The sequence below is a fragment of the Rhea pennata genome, chromosome 19 (genome assembly GCF_028389875.1).
Source record: "Rhea pennata isolate bPtePen1 chromosome 19, bPtePen1.pri, whole genome shotgun sequence".
NCBI classification, from domain to species: domain Eukaryota; kingdom Metazoa; phylum Chordata; class Aves; order Rheiformes; family Rheidae; genus Rhea; species Rhea pennata.
The window spans coordinates 13,278,207-13,294,155 of NC_084681.1; the positions used below are offsets into that span (position 1 = coordinate 13,278,207).

The 15,949-nt window shown below is 43.4% G+C and overlaps 1 long non-coding RNA gene across 1 annotated transcript; it reads left to right on the forward strand.

Annotated features, from left to right (window-relative positions):
- Positions 1–151: 151 nt before the first annotated feature.
- On the forward strand, positions 152–10,719 carry LOC134148988 (uncharacterized). Its single transcript, XR_009960325.1, has 2 exons — positions 152–343; positions 9,100–10,719. It is a non-coding gene; the product is annotated as an uncharacterized LOC134148988 (long non-coding RNA).
- The last annotated feature ends 5,230 nt before the right edge of the window (positions 10,720–15,949 follow it).

The following is a 15,949-nucleotide window of genomic DNA, read 5'->3' on the forward strand; positions in this document are numbered from 1 at the left end:
CTCCTCCCTCCCCCCGCCTACCTCCCTCCCTCCTTCCCTCCCTCTCTCCTTCCTTCCCTCCTTCCCTCCCTCCCGGAGCGCGGCCGGCACTTGCTGCGCGAGCAAAACGCGGCGCCGGCTCGCGAACGGCCGCTGCGCCTGCCCCGGGGTCCCAGTCCCGGCCCTGCCCCGGGGTCCCGGCCCTGCCCCGGGGTCCCGGCCCCGGCCCCGCGCCACCTGCTGCCCTCGGCCCGCGCGTCCCCACGCCGGCAGCAGGGCTGCGCTGCAGAGGCGGCACCGCGGTGCGTGAGCCGCCCGCTGCAGCATCCCCACCAGCGCCAGTGTCCCGTGTGGACGTGGGCAGGTAATTCTGCTGGCATCTTCTCACTGTCTCTGCTTACTAGGAAGTACTTAGAGCTCGATCAGATTTGTAGAACTCTCCCGCACTTAATGAGTAACTCGGGATAACTCCTTGTCTTGTTTAATGTCCTTGTTTAGCACAGACTGACTTTGGATGGTTAACCCTTTGGGGCAGAGACCCTTCTACAAGAGGCAAAGAAATGCTTTCCAGGGTCTGAGAAAACTGCAGGAGGGGAACAAGCCCTAAGAGCAAAGCATCTGGGCCAAGATAAAGCGAGGAAACCTCTAGATGCATGTAAATCCAGCTGCACCCAGACTGCTCTCCGTACACCAGGCGGCACATCCTCCTCTCAAAGCAACAAGCAGCTGGAGGCCGATAGTGCACATCCACAGATAGGAGAGGGGTTAAAATATTTCCAGATCACTGAGTTGCTTAGTCTGCTGCTGTTCTTGCAAGCAGCTGTGGCGCCGCTTTGTGAAGGGCAATGTGTGGCTTTTTCTAGGTGTGATGATGAGCATTAAACATCAGCAGCCTGCCCGCAGGCTGGTGCGTTACCCTCGCCGATACCTTGCAAGGTGCCCCAGTGCTATCTGAGCGGATTCGACAGATAAAGCAGAATATTCGGGTCCCAAGCGCTTCCTGCCTGCTTCTGCACAGAGGATTAAATCCTTAGCCTTGCATCCCCTTCCATTCATGGGTTTAGCTTTTCATTTAGGTTTTGTTTTATAAATTACAGGCACTGTTCTGTTGCTTATGAAGTATTAACCTAATTGCAGTAATTATGACAAATGATGCAATGCATGTAAATATGTAATTAGCATGTGGGGACAACACTGAGCAAAGTGATGACAACATGCAGTAATGCAAAATGCCTTCTTCTCTTGGTCATGGGCAGCGAAAGGGCTTTAAAGCTCAATGCCTTGATTATTTCTTTAGAAGGAGGTTTTGTCAGACTGTTTTGCTTCCTTGCATGCTGCTCTAAAGAAAAGCATACAACCCTCCCACCGTATTGCCCGATTCTTCTGCATGTTTATATGTACAGCCCTCCCTATGCCCCCCAATACGCTTATCTGATTTCCTCTGTCATATTCTGACTCACTGTTTTTGATAAAACAAACAAATGCCCAGGCAGCCGGTCACATCACACTTTGGCACTTTTGAAACTGCCTGAAAATTGGGAACTTTGAAGAAACTGGAACAGAGTGGACTGTCTCGCAATGGTTACCACCTCTGGCTTTCCTTCTTTTAATTCAGACAAGGCAGCAGCATTTCATTCTGGGGGACCCAGGGAAGAATAAACAGCTTTGAAAGCCCCTCCTGCCTCCATGTCTTCATGATGCTGGCATAGTTCTTCATCAGCCCAAAGCTGGTGGGCTTTACAAACGAGCAAAGCCCTGGCTTGAGGCTGCGGGGCCGGGGGCCGTGGCTGCGAGAGGGAGCTAGGCTAAGCCTGCACCAGTGCCAGAGTGAGGGGCAGAAGGAGATAGAGAACCTCTGCAGCGCAGGGGGCTGTTTCTTTGCTCATTTGCATCTCAATCCCCACAACGCTCTTCCGGCTACTCACAGCTATTCCATAGTAGTGCTCTTGGCTGAGATCTGGGAACACGCTCAAAGGGTGAGGCAGCTTTTGGATGCACTGAGCTGTTTTCTGTTTGAGCTGTGAAAAGCAAACATCTTTTCAAGAGAGAACACTCGGAACAGTAATTTTTTGCATTTACCATTCAGAAATGGCAAAACTTCACTGAAATCTGTGAGGAAAATATTGTATCATGTCAAAAGGAAACTAATCCTCTGCAAGGAAGGCTTCACCCTACACAGAAAACAAGTTACTGAGTTACTACACTGGCCTAATGTTGCAGGACTGGAGATAGAGGTTCTGGAATAGCTTCATGCACTCAAACACTCGAACCCCAATAAAGCTCCGTTGCCTTCCTCAAGGAGCAACTCAAAGGATGAGGACCTACACGAACACTTTCTTCTAAAATCGCTTTGAGTATTTGTGTCTCATGGCTATGTACACAGGCACAAAAGGTGGCGATGTTGAAGACTGTGAGAGCAGGGGGCTGCAGAACCCTCTCAAGCAGAGACGAGTAGGTTGCTTCACACTCAAACGTGCAGGTCTGCAGAAAGCAAAATCAAGCGGTGATTAGAGATGGGCTCAAGCTCAGGTCTGGATTTAAGTTTCCCCTCAAAACACGACTGTGTTTAGATCCTAAGTATTAGGGACAAAACTCTCCTGCCAAGTCAGGATCCAAGCCAGAAGCCATCATAATGGCGCTTTCAAATGCAGGGTTTGGGGTTAAGCACATCCCAGATGAATGTGCAAAGCTGGTCGAAACTGTGCGGCGGAGCTCATCCGCTGAAGGTCAGCCTTGCTGTCCCAAAGGGAACATGCCTGGCAGAAAAACTCCTTGCCAGGCTGGCTGCTCATTGCCCAGCTCATGTGTTGGTTTCAACATGTGTCCCGCGTGTGCTGCAGCTCCCAGCCAGCTCCCTCTCAGCTGATTTATTTTCACGCTACCCAGCTTGGAGGGATGAAGGAGGGAGCTTGGAGGAGATGAATAAGGCCCGGTGGTAACAGAGCAGCCCCTGCCCACCACCAGCACAAGGAGTGCAGCCCCTCACTGGCAGATAGGAAGGGAAATCTGAAACTTTAAAGGAGGAGGGGGAAGGAGGAGAAGGAGGGTGTTTTCTGGAAAAGCAAAGCCAGAGCAAAACAGCATGCATGGCAAAGCCAGAGGGAGAGGAGAGTGGCAGAAGGGTGCAAACAAGCCATAGAGATGGTGGTAGAAAACTAATTCAAAAGAGCAATATTAAATAAACAGAATTTACTAGGTATATCCAGTGGGCTGACAGCAGTAAGCAGGAAAAAAAAAAAAGAAAAAAGAAAAAAAAGAACAGGGAGAGGTTCAGTAGCTGAACGGACAGCAGGAAATCTTTGTGGGAAGGGGAACTGCGTTTTTTAATCTTACAAAATTAAAATTAGTAATGAAAATATGCTCATCCACAATTGCACCCTTCTGCTTATTGCTGCTTACTTCTATTAGTACTAATATCTCTGAGCATAGTTCCTATTACTCCTAAATCACTGCTATTCACATCTCGCTTTTCCTGTTCTTTCTTTTTAGAATAAAAACTTTTGGCCTTCAGAATAAAACAGAAAATGACAGGCATTTAAAGGGAAAAGAAAGCAAGCGAATCTTTCCTTGAAAAAGCTACCACCAACTGCGTGCCTGAGATCAGACAGCAGAACGATATGGTTTCGGATGGAAAAGTGTCCATTCGGAGACCGCATTTTCCAGAGCGAGGGCGCCTTCGGGAAGTGTTGAAAGTGGGGGCGGGGGAGCGCGGCGAGCGGCACTGCCCCTCGCCCCCGGACACACAGGCAGCCTTCAGAGACGAGCAGCTCCCCACTGAGCTGGCAGCTCTCGCCGCCAGCACAGTCGAGCTTCCGCCTCTGGATGTTTGCGTTAGGATCCCGAGCAGCTCCCACCCGAATCGATAGATTTGGCTGTAGGCACAGAAGTGAGACTTAGGTGTTTTCAGCCTCTAGTTGTCTGATAAACAGAAAACCTCTGGGAGAAGGGGGAAGAAAATTGTTATTTGGACAAGTTAATTGCAAGAGGGAACACACCAAAATAAGTAAATAAAGACGTGGAGATGCCCAGGCTTGTGATGTGGCCAGACCAGTAGGCGTACCTGAAGTTACACCTATCAGCTCTCAGCCATATGAGGGAATGTGAAAACGGTGATACCACATCTGCCTGCAGTGAAGCTCCTTTACCCTGAATGCATAAGGACAACTAAGGCGAATTAATAGTTTGGCCAGTATATGTGTATTTTATTTTTAAAAGTCCTGCACTCCCAGATGCTGGCAACAAACGACCCTTTCTCCACGTATTGCTGTCTCAGATAAGGAGCAAAACAAGGCACAGGACTAACTCCAGCCTTTGAGCACAAAAGTTAGGAGTGTTGCCCTCCCTTGTGTCCTCCTTTGTCAGTGGAGAGAGGCAAGATGGGTCACTCAGCCCACCTGGATTCCCAAATCCCCTTCTGCGAGGGCCTGACGGAGACTGTACTCGTGGCTCCAGTGCTCTTAAATCAGGCACCTCAGCTAGCTAAGACACATGCAGATCAGAGAAGCCAAATGCTGCATATTCTTGGCCAAAGAGCCTGAGATAAAGTAAGGATTTGAACCTACACTCTGTGGTAGTACCAAAACTGTAGTTTTAGAACCACAGGACCTCCTTTCAAGACTACACAGTTTGGTTTTCATCAGGCCAAGGGTGACAAAATCATGGAAGAAATGGTTCCTGTGCTTCTCTCTCACCATTTCCCCCCGCCCTCCAAAAAACCCTTAAACTGTTACGCCCATGCAGACAGGAATTTGTGTTCTGCTCTTTGCACATCAAACTGAAAAGTAATGAAGAGAATAGTGGCCAGACCCAAGCAGGCTATTGAAAGGATCAAAAAGGTAACACAAAGCACAAAGGATGCCTAAGAAACATAGATTACTCACTGTCCCACGCAGCAACACCGCCTCAGGACCTGGGGACCAGGGCAGAAGATTTAGTGCCTAAGCCTACAGTCTCCTCTGGGTCGCAGGAATTAACTCACGCTTGCATGCCTAAGACTGCATACAGTTGAAGTCAAACAGAAAAGGCCTCAGTATATTGTTGTTTGGGGGACAGTCCTTTGCATTTCATCTGCAAGAATTAGTGTTTTCATTTCACAATAACCTAGGTATTTCAAATGTCTGCCAAAAAGTACTTAGAAACCCAGCATTTAATCTGAGGACTTTTGAAGAGGACCAGTTGTTTATTTCTACCATCTAATGAACATTAATTTCCTGTTTGAGAAAACGTAATTTATGCCACTGGTGAAGCTGATATTTATCTTGATGCATATCCTCTTGGCTGGCTTAGGTTTTTCATTTTCTCCAGTTCCTCTAGCTTGCCTGCACTCTGCAACCTGTGGGCAGGCCATGCAATCAATAATACTTGAAAAGTATTCAGAAGTTTCAGACACACAGGGGAAGAATTTGATAGCAGAGGACACAGGTCCAAATCCATCTGTAGTCACTTCTCGTAACAAAAACAAAGCTGAAAAGAGTATTTGTAACAGTGATCTGAAAACAAGAATATATTTTCCTTTCTGCTTCAGAACTTAGACAAAACTAATGCAACACTACACTAAACAAATCCAGCCCTTGCCAGGATAAACAAACATTTGCAGCATTGTTTGCTACATGCCTGTCATGAAATAAAGACACTGACATGCATTTTAATGTAACTCTGCTACAAATTGTGAAAAAATAATTGTGCGCTGTGTATTTGTTGCTAGGTTACTAGAAAGGAAGAGAATATTTTTTGCAGCCTTGATGAACTAACAAGGTAAATAAGTCAACTTAATCATTTGCAACTTTCACACTTCGATTTGAACAGCCAGTCTTTCAGAGCCCGGATCAGCCTCTGATCTGATGACAAGGATTTTTTAGAGCAAGGTTGGCCAGCTCCTGTGAGCCAGATTTGGCCCATGGAGTAGTTTTGTCTCTTCTCCTCCTCTCCTCACCCTCGACCAGGAACACTTTGCACTGACGAATATATCATGCACATGCTAAGCAATTTGGTGAGGAGGGTGTTGGTAGGGGAGGCAGCTAAACAAATTAAAGGTGCTGCTGGAAGAAGAAAATAATAAACTATGAGGCTGAAAGTATAAGATAGATTGCAGGTGGGATATATAGTCAACAAGAAGGTAAGAAAGTATCAGGGTGCAGGTGAGGAAGAGAAGGATGAAGAGATATCTCGGGTAGGACATTTGCAATGGAAATTATTGTACAGTTATCCTTCCATTCTTGACTGGACCATGAACAGCATGCAAGTTGAAAAATGCCATCCAAGTATGAAATTGGCTGGTCCTGAACTTGAGCAACTCAACCAAGGCAAAAGAAATAACTCTGGGTCTACATCAGTATTACTGATTACATTTACTGATTATTATCAGTAAAATGAAAATTTCACTCTTCCAAGTAGCTGGAGAGCTTACAGATGCAGATAGCTGAGGAAATATCATGCTTTAAGGAAAATCTGTTAAATGGAACAGATATTGTATTATTGTAATTACTAACACGAGTAATTACCCCTTTACTAAACAAGCTATGTTTGCCCAGTGACTCAAATGCACATAAACAGACTTTTTTAAGTTTTGTATGACAAACTTCCCTCTGAATACACTGGAAGTTTTGCTACAGAAAGTGCAACAAAGTTTGCCCTATTCTTACCAACTGAATTTTCATTTCTTCTTAAACTTACTCATTTACCAAATGAGTGACCCTTAGCAAACACTGCAGCATTAACAGACAAAAAATTAAAATATCCATCCGTACATATCCAATCTGAGCACACAGAACTCCAATCAGTGACATTCTGGGAGGTGTACCACTAACTGATTAAAGCAGCTCTAGAAGTGGAATGCCCAAGGATTGTCTAACTAATCCACAAATTCTGAGATTATTGCATATTTGCCTAAGAGAAAACAATGATCAGATCATGAAATAAGATACACTCTGCTCCATAAAGTAGGGTCCTTTGTGCTGTTTGTGGCAGTATTTGCAGGGCAGATGTATCTGAAGGAAGGGCTGAAGGGCCATGCATCCCTTCATCCCTTTCAGCATCACCTAGCAGCAAGAAGATTCCTCTGAAGGGTCTTGAGACTGAGAGAGGAATATTTTTATTTTGCAAAATTTCAAGATGACAGGCAAAACATCTGCTGGAAAAGATTCTGATTGCTTTTGCTTTGGTTCAGAGCTTGTTTTGTCTACAGTGGCTTTATTAGGTCAGATTACATTCTCATTTAGGTGCCTAAAAATCTAACCACAGAAATAGTCCACTGATTAAGTAGGGGACTGAGAACAAAGCAAATTAGGTTCTCTATCAAAGTCTCCACTCAGTTCCTTGCATGACCTTCTGAAAGTCGTTATCTATGTGACGATGCTGTGTTTAGTTGCTGAGGTGACACAAATTTATGTGCTCTACCAATTTACTATTGTGAGAGCAGTGGCAGAGACAAAACAATATGAAAGCTTGAAGGTATGATAACAGGCCTTGTTAAGGCTAAAAGATCTTCATTTGAAATGTCCCAAGGACAATGACAAAGTTAGAAACTTTAAGGAAAACTGACAAGGAACAACTAGCAAATTAGAAAGTATCTTTACTCAGAAACAACATGAAGCCAGAATTAATTTTAATATTTTAGAAGATGCTTTTGTCATCCAAACTTCCTTTCTTTTAATGCTTTGGGGAGAAGTCTTTGGAGCAGTACTTAAGTATCGATTCTGAAGTTTCCTATTTTAATAATTTTAGACAGGAACACTCAAAGCACATAAAAATGGCAGAGAGGGAAAAAAATGATACGTCCGTGTATCTTCTGCTTTCTCAGATAGGACTCTGGCTGAAAATCTGATCAAATTCACTTAGGGGCAAGAAGTCTAGCATAAGATTTGGAAGGAAGAAGAATCTTCCCTCTTGTTGATTGAGATACTTGTGCTCCCACAAAACGCTGGAAGAACTCTCATGTTATATATCAAACTTTCTCACTGTTCTCACTCATGCCGATTAGACTGAATGGGGCTTTATAGGGACCCAGATAATCTTGACAATTATTATGTCTTTCCATGTACAGTCATCAATCTCGTGCTAGTTAACAAGTCCTCTAAGCAGAACTCTGAAGATCTCATTGATCACTTGGATCAAGTGCTTTTAAAAAAAATCCTTGTTTTAGATTGTGAGAATGAGATTACTTTCTCTTGCATTGGAAGATTTCTCTGTCACCAATTTACAGTCATCTTTTTACCCTAAAATGACGAACTATTCCAAGACAGAAAAAAAAAAGCAGAACTAACCGAATGGTTGATTATCTTTATATCTTTATTCTATTTCATTTCACACTTCCCTCACTTCACAGCACTACAACCTTTTTGAATTGCCCTCTGTGATATCCACTCCTTCGCTGTTGACCATTACTCACTTATTCATTGCTTGTTGGATCAGCTGGGCACTCTCACAATGAAGCCTTTGTTATGCTTTCAGACAAGCTGCAAGTCACAATATTGAAGTAGCACAAGGACTGTTTCCTCTGCTGGTATTCTCTTTCCATCATATCTAGGAAGACAGCAGCCTAAATACATGAAAATACACATAAAGTAATTATGACAACAGTTCCTACAACAACTCTCACTTAACTGGCTACGCAATGCTCTTTTTCCTTTAATTGCTGTAACAGTGGAATACCCAGAACTTCAAAGAGTTTTTGCAAGTTAGTCAACTGATAAACAGGAATTTGCCTCTTTGAACAGTGCACCAGAGCTCAGGTTTACTTAATGAATCATTAGATGATGGCTGGCAATACGCAGTTAGCAGGGATCCTAGAACTCTCCCTCCATCCAGTTAATTGGCCCAAACAAAATGGAATGTAGTTTCCTAACTAATAAGCACTGACAGTAATGTAGAGCAACTGTGGGGATGGTGGGAAGATAGAGGAATGCACATACCAATGATCTACAACAGCCTGAAATGTCAGAGTTCAAGTTTACGTGCATAATAACCACAACTGGCACATGAGTTGCTGGCTGAGAACTCAAGATGAGAACATTAGCAAATACAACTTTATACAGTTGGAGGCTTTAAAACAAAATGAAACCTCTTGTATGCCTGTACAGATACCCCAGTATTTAAATATCTCTGTGATTTTTTTTTGTTTAGATTAACAAGTCTCTGTTAATTAAAATTGCTGAGCCTTCTGGACCAGACCTTCAATCAAGGCCATGGCATCAATGGAGCTGAGCACTTCTCCAAACACTGTCTCCATAGGCAGAGTGCTGGACATACAACAAGAAGCAACTTAAGCATGATGTTATTTTTAGTTTATTTCACTTGAAGTCAAAATGCAGATCTCGGCTTCTCAGATGGAGAAATTAAATCTCTCTCTTGCTATAGAAAAAAAAAAGTACCTTATTTGGGAAAGGAAAGTTTAGATGAAGTTGAGTAGTCGGACTGATTATGGAAAGAATAAGAGTATTCAGAAGTAGATGAGCAAGGAGTTTGTCGCAGGGAGGGAGAAGCAAAGTCTTTTGTGTATGGTGGTTTATTGCAGGCTCTAACGGCATCAGGATGATGTTACCAGGGAGCCTCTACACAGTGAAATAATTTACTGTCATCTTTTATATCCTGCTAGCACAATGATGTAGTCTCCATAGACCTACTCCGAAAACCACTTTGTTAGCCAAATTTCAATCTGTAGTGTTATGTCATGTAAGATATCATAATGCTGCAAAAAAGTAATGAAATAATTGCCAGTTATTCACATAAAATTATTGTGAATTGATAATATCTTTCCCTTTCTTTCCTACATGTCTCAATGCTGGCAGCTCCCACAGACCTTAATACTGCATTGGGCATGGCTCCTTCCCAGCTCCTCCGAAGCCAGGGAAAAGCTGCAGAGTTGGGCAGTGCCAAAAGCCTGGGTGCCATCATTCACTGCTCCCTGTGGCAGCCTGCGCTCCCAGTGGGCTCACTGGCCAATGTGAGGATATGTCCCTCGTATTTGTGATACATCACAAATCTGGATCTGAGGGATGATCTCACAGCGGGGCTGGGCATCCCTCCCTCCCTCTATCCCGCAACCCGGGAGCCACGTGCACTGTTGGGTAAGGTAACAACAAGCCATCACAGATAGCCAGATTTGCACAGCTTGTTGGCCAGTTACATTCAGAAGAGAAGGTATATAAAAATGGAATAACAGCTTTTCACCAAAAGAGAACACTTTCCTGTCTCTGTTCTGCTCACATCTGGTCATTTTTCTGCAAGAAATACATCTTTACAGCTCTTTTACAAGACAGAGCCAATACAGCTGTAAGGGAGTAAGCTGCTCACTATACCAGCCTTTTTATTATCAGCAGAATTATAAACTTAAGTGAAGCTGTGAAATCTGTTTTACCGAAGATGCAGGAACCTGAAAGAACTTTGACTTCCACAGCCCAGGAGGAGTTGGAAGAACTGCCACTTATATTTAGCCTTTGCTTGAAAATTGAACAAAATGGGCACGGAATCAGTCACAGTAAACCATATTTAAGCCTCACTTTTCAGTGTAGAGTAGCACTTTAAGAATAATAAAAACGCTACGTCTTTCATAAGGTAGCATAAAGGTTCAAAGAATTTACTGATTTTTTTTTTCAATGAAGATGCATTAAGCAAATATTGCCTTCTTCTCTAGGGCCAGACAATTCTTGCAGTCTTTTCTTCAGAGGCCTTTGGCTAATGTGTCATTCAAAAGGTTATTCACTTCCCTTCCTGTCTGTATGTCATATAAAGATGTGCATTCAATACACCGTCTCATGGATCTCTGTATATTGTACACGTCCCAGTTCTTGTTATGTATACACTCCTTTGCACAAATATGATTTATTTCTTTAAGCACTTTCCCATCTTACAATGTCAGATGCTTCCTGTGCTTGTATACAGAGACATTTAACCTCCCAAAGATACTAAAGTTCAGCAAAATTCTGACTGTAGACTGTACAAAATTACCAATGATCTTTGGGAAATATTTGATTCCACCTACTTTGCTCAGCTCTCTAGCATAATTTTATTTTAGGAGTGTTCCATGCATCAGTCATCAAGAAGATTAAACAGAGGTATGGTTTTGAAAACTGGAGAATCTAAACTGAACTTTCTAAAGGTTTGCTCTTCTTCAAGTAGAAGCTTTGATTCTCAAGGGTCATCACTTGTGGTGCACAGGAACTTGTCAAGATTAGGAAAACAGGATTTCAAGGCTAACTTTTATCTATTTCCACTATCTGAGTGTTGCTATCTTTTGTAAATAACATTTTTTCTCCAAATAACTCACTTATAAAGCTTTGGGGTAAGTACAGAAAACACCATTATTACTTTACTAGGTTTCAGATTGGTTACTTAATAACAAAACCAAACTGCATTAACTCAGGTTGTTATACCCTAATCACTTGCCTATCACTAACCTCTCTAGACTGGCAGATTTCACCAGCTAAAAATAAAGAGCTTTCTTCTATTTTGCAGAAAAAATAAATTAAAAAATTGCACTATATAGAAACATTCCTATTAGAAGAGATTGCCAAGCTACTAAAAAAAAAGGCTAAATTTGCCTAAAATTGATCAGTTATTGAAGCTGTGGACAAAGAAAAAGCTGTGCTGGTCTTGTTCAATTCTGTCAAAGACCTATGCCCCTGCCTTGCCACTGGGCCTTATCTCCTGCCCTGCGAGGAGTTAAAACAACTCCTCTCCTAATACCATAAAAATCCACAAAATCAAAAAGTATACTCAACCACCTAGACTACAGCAGCTAAGAGAAGAGCTCAAGCAGAACAGTAGAAACCTGCACAACATTTCAGTGCAGCCCAGCAGACTGATGAGAGGGCAAGTAATGAAAGCGTGCAAGGACTGGAATGACTGGGGATGGGTCAAGAAGAGTTTGCATATGGAGGTGTGGACCGGTACTGAAATGAATGGGATCTTTCTAGTTCCCCCACAAAGGCATGTAAGTCCAGTACTCCCGTTAACAGAATATTTGTGACATTTGCCAGCTCATACAAACAACCGCAGTCTTCATCAGATTGACTCATTTTTTTTAAAAAAAACATGCAGCAGCAATATCCTTTATAACGATAGCTAATGTTTCAAATACATAAACATGCCAAATAACAGCCCTTCTCTGAAGAGTGAGAGAATTTTCAGTGAGGTCTTTCAAATGCAATATGCCTAAATTATAAGACATTTTCTTTAGAGCAATTAGCCCAGCAACTCCAGGCTAGCATTTGAAGTCTTGAGTACACAGGGAAATTAACCCAAATAGCCCTTACCTACTAGTCCCCACTAGTAATAAAGGCTCTGAAGGCCAAAACAAGGCATTAGTAACAGTTGCACAACTCCCTTAATAGGGTGTCCACATGTAACTAATTGGAAACCAGTAAACAATTCTGGTATTGAAGCACAAAGCAGATAATCTCACTCACACTACTTTAGTCATTTTCTTCTCATGCGTCTGACTGGAATAAAACTGCTAAAATACTGTTTCCCTCATGCAGAAAAATATCTAGGGGTATAATAGATCACAAGCTGATTAGGAGTCAACAGTGTCAAGCCATTGTGAAAAAGGCAAACACTGCACTAAGCTGTGCAAACAGGAGCATGGCTCACAAGACATGTGAAGTAATCCTCCTGCCCCGATCGGCAGCACTGGCGCGGCCCCAGCGGGAAGACGAGGTCCAGCTTTGGGTGTCATTCTCCACAGGAGAAATGAAGTAACCAGAGAGAGTCCAGAAGAGAGCAATGAGAATAAACAGAGGTCACAAACATGACCACTGACAAAACACTGAATGAATCAGATGCTCTTAGCCTAAACCAGAGAGTGTGGGGAAATGTAACGATTTTCAAATCCAGAAAGGGTGGCTGCGAGGAGGAAGGGAGCAGCTCGTGTGCTTTGTGCATGGCGGACAGGGAGCAACAGATTTGGGATGGAGTTCGCAAGCCCTGTCAGGCAAAGAAAGGGTTAACGTAGGCATTAGCAGGAAAGCAGCTGAGAAGGCACACAGCTGCAGGGGATCAAAACACTCAGGAGAGGGTTAGCAGAGGACCCTTGTAAGGAAGGGGCTGGCTGAGCCTCTTAGGGGAGAGATAGAGACTTAAAGGATGTTGGGCTGTCTCCTTTAGTGGTGGAGCTGGTTTGAGAGGCTTGTGACTTCTCCTTTGCAGGTTAATGCCTCCTCATCTTATCTCTACTCATCTGGTGTGTCTGGTTATGAAATAGGTTTTTTTTTTGTTTGTTTGTTTTTTAGGACTTCAAAAAAAGCAGAGGAGCAAACTAAAGTTTTACTTAAAAAAAAAAAAAAAAGAAGAAGAAGAAGAAGAAGAAGAAGCGGAGCAGAACACTTCACAGGTCTTTTCTAAATTGTGGTCAAAGGGCTGAATCAAATAAAGGAGAGGGAAAGGAGGCTAATCTCTGGCTAAGGAAAGCTATTTAAACTCTTACTACTGACAAAAGACTTAAACTGTGGAACTGCGCTATGGGAGCTGAAGACCTTGGCCTGTGAAGGAAAAGATGTATCAAGAAATTTCTGTATGAAAAACTAGTCAACAGGTTCAGGCTCAATAGCTCTAAAACTGGGAGGGAACAGGTGTCAGGGTCCTTTTACCACTGGAGAAAAGATCTTAGCTCACCAAAGATGAAGGGGCATATATCACAGCAAGGAACATCTAGGTTAGGGAATTAGGAATTCTTTCTAAGGGCAAAGATAGCGAGGTATGGGAATAAGTTGTCTGAGGATGTTACAAAGCCTCTGTTGTTAGAGGAAGGCCTTTAAGAACAAGCTAGTAAACACCTGTCAGGAATGTGAAAGTAAAGTTCATCCTGCTTCAGGACTACTAGGGGTACTTTTAAAATCTCACTTTGCCCTCCAGTACTATAAGCAGTAATATTGCACTTCTTTTCTTGCCACTCAACTGTGATGCTTTATGAAAATAACTGTGAACATATTTGGAAGCTCAAAATATTCTTTGAATAGAAGTAGTTTCAAAACTTGCTCTAAGCTGAATATTTTACCTACTTAATGAATGGTCCTTTCAACACGTGCCCTGGAAATACTAGTATTGAAGCTTGTAAATTTGGAGGTAAATGTTAAAAGAAATGTTAAAGAAATATTAAAAGAAAACTCTATAATTGCTCATTCTGTCCTTCCAATAAATCTAAGTTTCTCACACACATCCACAACACCAAAAAATACATCTGTTTTTACTCCCTTGGTCACACTTTGATCCTTTCAGAAAGAAGATTAAGCCCAAGACTACTTGGCCTAAATGATCACAGTTTCTGCCCTAAATGAACAGTCCATTTTTACCTTTCTAAACTTCCAGTGAAATCAGTCGAGATCTGCCTTCACAACTCAGTAGGTCTAAGTCATCTGAACTATAACCAGATTGTGTCATTTTTGAGATGACAGAGTTGAGTGTAAAGAAAAGAAAATAACTTTCCAGATAGTATGATTTTCCACCGAGATCAGGAAGTCTTTTTTTTGGCAGCTAAAGCATCCAGAATTTGCAACTTTTAAGTGCATGGTAAAGATCTTCTGAAGGTTTTTTTTTTTTTTTTAATCAGAAATACAAGCTGAAAACCAGTATGATGAGACATGTCTTAGACACTGTAGTGCTTTTAGCTCTAACAGCTGCTTTGTGTGCTCTGTTTCCTACCACTGCTAAAAATCTTGAAAGCAATTAAAAGTACAAGCAAGATCAAACTATTTGTGCTTGTTTCTAAATGACTTTGTCATTACAGAATTATGAGATCTTTTTCCATTCTCACCCACATAAAAGAAGAATAAGCCCTGAAACAAAGGACTATATTTAAAATACCATTTAGTTGCCCAAGAATAGAGGGAGGCCTGCTAGATTTTCAAAAGCCAGTATTTATAAACTCTCCCAGTGGAAGTTAGAGGCATCGGTTGCACTGAAAATCCCACTACATGCTTTTTGCATGTTTATGGACCTTTACAAGTCTATCCAAAATTCCCCAAAATGAAAATCACATTTTTAATTAAATGTTTGTATTTAATTACCCTCTGTGGCCTGCTGTGGAATAACTTAGAAAACATTTCTGCTGGGTTTGATCGGTTGTCCATTTTCCTTGGGGAAGGAAGCATGGTTTTTCTCCGTAGCATAATGAGGCACTGGTCTCCGAGCAGGACTCTTGTGTGGTACGTGAGTAAAGCAATACTCTCTGTGCTTTCCTAGATAAAGCCAGGCACGCAGGCAATGTCAAAGTGTTAGCAGTCATCGCTGCCACGAAGAGAAATGATCACATTTACTAGTGCTGTTCGCAGAGAGAGTAAACTGAGGGTGGATGGGAGAAGCTGTGCAGATAATCTGGAAGAGCTTCCTCGGGTGAATTACTGCTTGGCTGTCTTCCTCACCTCCTGAACTCTCAGACTGGTGTGCCAACAAACATTTTAAGGTAACTCCACTCTGTTTGCTCCCTGAATTGTCTGGCTGCTTAACGGGCGCTTCAGAGGAGCGGCTTTGCCAAACAGAGATCGCTTTGGGCGAGATTTTCAAAGTTCTGAAGCGGTTGTTGTGCAGGGCCTAATGCTGCGATCACTTTTAGCTGGGGGTAAGCTGTCGCACCATCATAGTTTTTATTAAGTAAGTGATCAGTAACGATTACGAGCAGCAAACGCTACCGCCCTCCTCCAGCCCGCGGGGTTATCTCAAACCCGCGGGAAGCCCTGAACACCCTCCTCCAGCCCGCGGGGAGGCCTGCCGCCCCCGCCCCCCCCCCAGCCCTAGACTGTCGCGCGACGCTGCAGCAGCACTTCCGGCCTCTCTACACTCGCGTCATCTATCGTTGCTCCTCCGGCCGGGGCGGGGCGTTGGGGCTTCCCCGGGCGGGAGCGAGAAGCGCGGGGGGGGGGGGGAACGGCGGGGGGGGGGGGGTCCGGATGCGGCGCCCGTCGCTGAGGAAAAGCGGGGCCCGGCCGCGCCCCTTCGCCGCTCAGGGCGGCCCGGGGCCCTCCCCGGGGGCGGCCGTGGC